Source organism: Mytilus californianus, unplaced genomic scaffold (assembly GCF_021869535.1).
Source record: "Mytilus californianus isolate M0D057914Y unplaced genomic scaffold, xbMytCali1.0.p SCAF_9, whole genome shotgun sequence".
NCBI lineage: Eukaryota > Metazoa > Mollusca > Bivalvia > Mytilida > Mytilidae > Mytilus > Mytilus californianus.
In genome coordinates this window covers 19,113,703-19,122,171 of record NW_026262745.1, presented here as the reverse complement: position 1 = coordinate 19,122,171, position 8,469 = coordinate 19,113,703, and positions in this window count along the sequence as shown.

The window sequence follows — 8,469 nt, the reverse complement described above, 5'->3', positions numbered from 1 at the left end:
AAGGGCAATAACTTTTATTGTAAATCAATACGTAAAGTTAGTGTAAATAAAACGAAAGTATTATCTTTATTTACTCAAGATGTTATTTTTAGATACATTGCTGAATAAGGGGATTAATTAGATATTCAAAAATTCTAATTCAATATCAAAATTAACACGATCTCGCCATTGGTAATATTTTTCACGGTGAATGTGCATGCACTTTTAATGATGCAACTTTTAAGTTAAATGCTGTACAAATGCGAAAAACTACGGACATATAATTGAAGATATCTAGCAAAATTAGATTTTTCATACAGCTGGTCAACATAATCATGATAATGCCAGGGGCCCCTAATGACCTTTCGTATTGTGTAAAAATATGGGTTAATGGAAACTGTAATAATTAAATATAACAATTTAAAATGTTGCTAATGGAAGACCTATTTTGATCTTTATAAAATGCACCATATTTCATTAGATTTTCTATTGTAAAAATGTGAGGGTATAAACCCGGGTTTACATGTATACATGTAGATAGGTGCTGGCCTGAGAACACAGTTAATTTATAGTGTATTTTTTTTATTAGAACAATAAATGCAACTTCAAAAAAATCCAACTATATTTTCTCATTATCAAGATTATAATTTAAAAGTATGAAAATCCAATTAATAATGTAATGAAAATATCTGACAAAAAGTGCACTGCTATTGATCTGAAAGCAGCAAAATAGATGACGTATATCCCAAACTAAGTTGAAAATGAGGCTAACATGATAACGAGGTACATAAGGGTGACTAAAACTGAAATAATCCTTTATATGAACATCAATTATCCAAATTATTGTTAATCTATAGTCATCCTTAATGTTGACAGGTGACAATGATTATCCTTCCGACATAAATGTAAGAGCCAAATAACTTTATTGTTAAAGACAGTATTTGACCTTAATAATGTCTTATGTTTCCAAGACAAAAATATCTCACTGATGTATACCTTGCATCTTCTTTGATAATCCAGTATTGTGATAAGTGACCAATTATCTTTGTGTTGTTTTTCAGTGGGGAATAATTGTACCCTCAGACTAAATAAAGATCCAGTGCTAATAAAACTATTTATTAAAAACTAATAATTAATATAAAAAGAAATATTACATCGGAAAAACTGGGGCCTAACAGCTGCATACACATAATAAACATTAAGAGTTATCCCCCTTTAAACATATAAATGAAAATTAATATACAGAAAACTTGGGGGATGAGATAAAATTTGATGATAAAAGTATACGAAGTGGTATCACTGCTGCCGAGCCGAGACTTATCTGACAAGGATAGAACTAGCTGCTTTAGGCTCAGTAGTAAGTAGTCATTTATCCACTACGTTACGGCTCACTCGTCTACTTTGGACACATTATAGAAAATTCTACCAGCTCTAACTGAAATTATGGACAATTTAAGTTGAAGGGGTGTATAATTCAGTTTGACAGCTTCGGACATACTTTTTCAACTGGACCAAATAACTGCTTTACCTTGGAATTCATGACCAAATTTTTGTTTGTTATTTAGTTTTTTTACGGGTACTATTTTATGCATTAAATATAAATAAATAATTTTTTGATTTTTTTTCAAGTTATACACTGTCCACACTAGTTTTGTAGACAATGAAAATCAAAGGACGAGTACTGTGTCCCCGGACCTGCTGTGATGAGCAGTAGAGATAATAATGGATATTGAACTATAAACATGACATATATAAGAGTGGGTTTTATTTATTTGTATTATGTTAGAGAAAGTATTTTGACCTATATATGTTTTTTTTTTTTTTGTATAGTTGTGTTGCTGTCTCAGTAGTGTAATTCCTAAACAGCTGTCTTTTAAATGGTGAATTTCTGCTTGGTTTCAATCTTCATGGCAGATATTGAATGAGATTACAGATCTTACGTCATATTATATTAAGCTGTGTTGTTTATGTTGTAGTGTTTTAGCAATCATTGACGTCGGTTGTTTATATAGAACACATACGAAATCTTGAGGTTGTGAAATTGTTTAGAACTAAAAAATCTAGCATTTGGGGCCAAACAAAATAATCCAATGGCATGTATGGAATTTGAGCTTTTTGATGATTTTTTTAAAAATTATAAGTTTGTTGCGTACCATATTGAAAGAAATGTCAAATGAATTTAATTATCAGTTTATGCCTTGTAGAAGTTATTACCTCGAAGTCAGTTTTTGTAACAATTTTAGGGTTTTCATTCTATACCCTCATTACACATACATATTATGTCATACTATAGTCCATCCATTTATCCGTATGTCACCACTTCGTAACACACCTCTCCATTAAATTTCACATAAAAACGATCCGTTTAATTTTTTCATTGCCACTCATTATACTTTTTTATGAAATTTAAGCACATTGCCACATTCTTTCTCTTTCCTCTTCCGAGACATTTTCAAACTTGAACTTGTCCGCAGCAGTTTTTCAAAAACGCTTATCAGAATTACCGATAGTGATAGACACATGGGGTCTTCAGTAATGATCACAGGATCATATGACACTTCAAGGTTTAAAGGTCAATGGTCATTTATGACCTTGACCTTTGACCTTAAACATTATCTTTTTTAATTTCACAAAATTTTTACTGAAATTTTAGAATCGAAAGAATTGAAAATGTTCTACATGATAAAACAAATCAAATGAAATGTAGTGTTAGTCTCCAGCTGTCATCTCCACCCCCTGCCATTTGAGAATGTTCTATCATCTTGTAAATGTTCGAGATCCCCACCCCTAAAATCATAATATTACTGTTTTTATGTCAAAATGATTTGAATGATATAAAGGGTTAGTCCTCAATGGTCATCCCCACCCCATGTCATTTGATATGATTAAATAGCTTGTAAGTGGTCGAGATCCCCACCCCTAAACAATACCTATATATATATATATATATATATATATTACTGTGTATCATGTCAAACTGATTTGAATAATCAGGGAACAGTATATCTATCTAGTCAATATATATGTTCCTGGAATAATATACAGGGTAAGTATCCAGAGGTCATCCCCACCCCTGTCATTTAAATTTTAAATATGTTCAATTATCTTGTAAATAGTCGAAATCTCCACCCCTTAACCGTATATATTTCTGTTCGTCACGTCAAAATGATTTGGTTAATATATAGTGTTAGTGCCAAGGGGTCCTATTACAATAATTTCTTTTTTACTTTGGTCATTACCGAGTTGTTGGCTTTATTCATAAAAAAATCAATATGTTTTCCATGTCTTTACTTACTCCAGTATGCAATATACTAAGTATGCTTTGATTGGGTTTTTTTTAAACTTTACACTGTAATTAAGAATGATAAAAGGAAGCCCAGTTTTGATTAAAATGTTTTGCTTGTTGTTCCAAAGTTACTGTGGATTTTCAGATTTAAGTATATTTTTCACATGTTGTATCATAACTTGAGTTTCCTTGAATCGACTTACAGGAAATTTTGCATAATTGATAGAATTGGTTAAAGTGAGATTCCTTTTGATTTTGAAATATATTAGATTCGTCATTAGATACTAGATAGTTATAGGAATTAAACATCAGATTTGAGGCAACTTTTTACATGTCACACAATATATAAAATAAGAAGATGTGGCATGATTGCCAATGAGACGAACCGCCACAAGAGACCATATGAAGCAAAAGTTAGCAACAATTCAAACGAGAAAACTAACGGCCTGACTACGTACATAACATCACACGAAAAACAAATATGATACACAGCAACAAAAGACATATACTGAATTACATACTCCTAACATGGGTCAGGCATATCAGAGTTCCAGATAAGCTGCATATTTGCGTGATTATACAATTTGGCATTTTAAGTATTCAAACACACAAAAAGTGCAAATAAGAACCCATTTAAATATCAAAACTATGCGTTCTCGGCCCTTCAAGCTGCTGTCAGGTACGTAATTTACATTTTTTTTTGTAATTTTGGGAAACCTACTTTTGTTCTAAAAATGAAGTGCCCAATCAAATATCTAGCTTGGGTCCCCATTGGAATTTCTTAATCGTTTGTATCAAATTTTGTATTCCTAGTAAACAACAGGCAACAGTTAATATTTTGTTTGTTTGTTTGCCAACCACAAAACTTGGGTCAAATGTAGGAATATAGCCCTGTTAGCGCTCGAGTTGTATTGAATGCTATGACAAAAAACTTCAATCTAAGGCACAGTAACAACATCAGTGTAGCGTTCTCGCATCGAGTGCAGGAAGTTGCCGTTTTGAACCCCGACCAGGTCAAAGCAAAGATTTGAAAATTGGCTAATGCGGAATTACTCTTACGATAGGAGCATCAGTTTCCTAAGAAAATTGTATTTATTATATACTAGAAAATATCGTATTATTTCAAATTCATATAACATTATGGTCTATTTTATTTATAACTCTACTTTTTGTTTTTTAAGGTTGTCTATCCCTAGAAAAGTGGGACGAAAGATACCAGAGGGACAGTCAAACTCATAGATCGAAAACAAACTGACAACGCCATGGCCAAAAATAAAAAGACAAACAGACAAATAATAGTACAGATGACACAACATAGAAAACCAAAGACTAAGCAACACGAACCCCACCAAAAACTGGGGGTGATCTCAGGTGCTCCGGAAGGGTAAGCAGATCCTGCTCCACATGTGGCACACGTCGTGTTGCTTATGTTATTACAAACCCGGTAAGTCACATTCGTGAAAAGGGAGGGCATTGTAGTTACGACATAAGGAACATATCCGATATCATCTGTGAAACGGTTATTCCCTAACGGTCAACCAACTCGTGATGGCGTCCGTAAAATTTACGAAGGGATGACTTCAACTTCACCATTTGGAACTCTTGGTTTAATAGCTTCCATGTGAGCAGCAATCCTCTATCAAGGAAATCATGATAGGAAACACAAGCCCAGGAATACCGTATCAATTGGGAGATATATACTCCGTATGCAGGCGAAGAAGTTCTCTATAAAAAAGGAAAAACTTTTTTTGAACCAAATACATAGAGATTCACTTGTTGTCGAGTATCGAGTTGCAAGTTACAAAAGTTGAGTTGCGTTTTACGAAAGTCGAGTTGCGAGTTACGAAAGTCGAGTTGCGAGTTACGAAAGTCGAGTTGCGAGTTACAAATGTCGAGTTGCGAGTTACGAAAGTCGAGTTGCGAGTTACAAATGTCGAGTTGCGAGTTACGAAAGTCGAGTTGCGAGTTACGAAAGTCGAGTTGCGAGTTACGAAAGTCGAGTTGCGAGTTACAAATGTCGAGTTGCGAGTTACGAAAGTCGATTTGCGAGATACAAAAGTCGAGTTGCGAGTTACGAAAGTCGAGTTGCGAGTTACAAATGTCGAGTTGCGAGTTACGAAAGTCGAGTTGCGAGTTACAAAAGACGAGTTGCGAGTTACGAAAGTCGAGTTGCGAGTTACGAAAGTCGAGTTTCGAGTTACAAAATTAGATTTGCGTGAAAATGGGGAAAACTATTTTAATTTTTTAGTGTACCTCTTTAACATTTTTGAATGATGATTGATTATAGAATTGTATACAGTTTTGTTGATTCTTTTTGTTGTTTGGACTTCATCTGAGTCTCGTGTAAAAAAAATGAATGGATTGCTTACATAATCACTACGCAAAGTATGGTTATTTTCTGAAGAAACAGATAGCCTTTTGAAATACAGTGGATGACTTGTATTCTAATTATTATTAAATTTCCTAGCTAGCACCGTCATATTAAACGTAAAGGGAGATAGCAACATAGTACATATATGTAAAAGACCCCTTCTGCAGATTTCGTTAAGAGTGGACTCTTTGTGGCAGCTGCAGAGGCAATATTTGTTAGGGACCCCAAATTTATTCTTTGGCAGTGACACTCAAAATTGTGGACGTTTAAGTTATATATGTCTACATTGGCTAGAGGTGAAGAGGGAAGGTTGAGCGCTAAAAATACCTGTTTAACCCCGCCGCATTTTTTGCGTCTGTCCTAAGTGAGGAACCTCTAGCCTTTGTTGGTCTTGTATATGTTTTAATTTTGGTTCATCTACATGTTTTGGAGCATAGAATGGCGTCCATATTCTTGATATAGTGTACGTTGTGTTTCGGGGCCTACTCGGGGCTGCCTCTGGGTGTGGAATTTCTCGCTGTGTTGAAGACCCATTGGTGGCCTTGGGTTGACTTGTATATTTTGGTTGGGTTGTTGTCTCTTTGACATATTCCCCGTTTCCATTCTTTATTCTATACATGTAGATGTCAAAGATACTTTTGTAAAAGAGACAAAAAAAGCAGTATTGAAATATGTAACTTCTTTCTAAAAAACGGGTTAATCATAACCAATATAAAAAAGAAGATTTGGTATGATTGCCAATGAGACAACTCTCCACAAGAGACCAAATGACACAGAAATTAACAACTATAGGTCACCGTACGACCTTCAACAATGAGTAAAGCCCATACCGCACAGTCAGCTATAAAAGGCCCCGAAATGACAAAGTAAAACAATTCAAACGAGAAAACTAACGGCCTAATTTATGTACAAAAAATTAACGAAAAACAAATATGTAACACATAAACAAACGACAACCACTGAATTATAGGCTCCTGACTTGGGACAGGTACTTACATACAGAATGTGGCGGGGTTAAACATGTTAGCGGGATCCCAACCACCCCTCTAACCTGGGACAGTGGTGTAACAGTACAACATAAGAACGAACTTTAAAAATCAGTTGAAAGAGGCTTAACTCATCAGATGGATAAAAATACAAATACTACAAATACAAGTGGACGTGGTCGGGTACTTGTACATCCAAACAACAGAAAGACACTAAGTACAGATCTGAGAGTACTCGCAGTTACTGACAGCTAGTTCAAAGCCACTAACAACTAATAAAAAAAAATCATAACCAAATCAAACAAGTTAATTTAGGAATAACATGCTGACAAATATAACTCTGTTGACTTTTTTAAAACGTTTTTTATATGATGCACAATGGCTATTTAATTCATTTTTTTTTTGGGGTGCATGCGTCCTTTAAGGATACATTTTTTTTCAAATATTTCCAGAAATAAAACACCAAATGTGTTTTTTTTTCATTGAAATCCGAACAATTTATTAGAAACCTAATGTCAATATATATATTTTCTCCTAATTTTCAGTAGAAATAATCTTTAAATTTATTCACTTCCATTTTAGACAATTTTTTTTCTCAAGGAATTCAGAATCAAACAATTCTTTAAAAAAAACCTACGCCTTTCCAAGATATGGATGGCTGATGCCTGAAAGTACAACTTGATGCCATACTTACCTGGGTAAAACTTTTATCAGGTGCTCTCGTGACAGGCTATACATGATATTAAAATGAAAAGGAAGCAAATTTTTTTATAGAAAAATGTACAATACCCAGCTGATATCTGAAACTACAACATTTGTATCAAGGCTGCATCAGGGGGAAATCTAGTGACAACATATTACCTCCCCTGGAAATATTGAAAACTAGATCTTCTCAATGTTTGCCCCATTTTAGGAAGGACGCTATCAATTATGGATTCACGGGAAAACGTTCTGGTAAATAGTAAAAATAGAAATAAGTTGAAATAAAAACAAAACTTCCATTCAATGTTATCATTTCCCTCCTTAAGTAGCAAACGACGAGTACAGCAGGCTATGGAAGCTTGATGTAAAATTGGTTTAAAATGTTGCTATGCGAATAAATTCGTGGAGTACCAACTTCAATTTATTTTTCTACTGGCTGTATACCTTTCTGGAACATGCTAATTATTCGAATATATATATACAGCTAGATTCGAGAAAGTCAGGGAAAAAATTCCAAAGGAATCGATTGATATGCAGCAAAGATTGGCACTTTTGAAATTAAGTTACTAAGCAAATTCAAACGGACCTTATCTCGATGTAAACATTGAATGTGAATAGATCAAGAAGACCGCAAATACATGTACAAAAATCGAGACCACCTTTTCTTAAAATTGTATAAAAATAGAAGAAAGATACCTACTTTATAAAAATAGTTATCTTTAATTTCTTAACCTGCACAGAAAGACTTTTAAATGTTTATATTCACAAAAACACAACATTTCTCTACTGAATGTACATGTGACAAGAGCAGACCTGTGTGCTCGATAACTTAGGTGTGAAAAAATAAGTATACTTTGGGAACTTGTAACATGCTAAGGACTTTTTGGAACACTCAGAAAATTGGTGACCAGAAAGATCTTTAGAGTTTGTATGTTCATGATTTTTTCCAATTTTTTTTATCAATATGCAGCAAAGATTGGCAGTTTTTAAATCTCAGTTTCACAAGCTTCTAATGCAATTATCTCGATAAATACTGAACATAAAACATCGTGTATTTGCATGTATATTTCTTATAACACAGTTTAACAATTAATTTATTTAAAATGAACAGTTATCATTTAGAAATAGCTTTTGATCAGTATCGT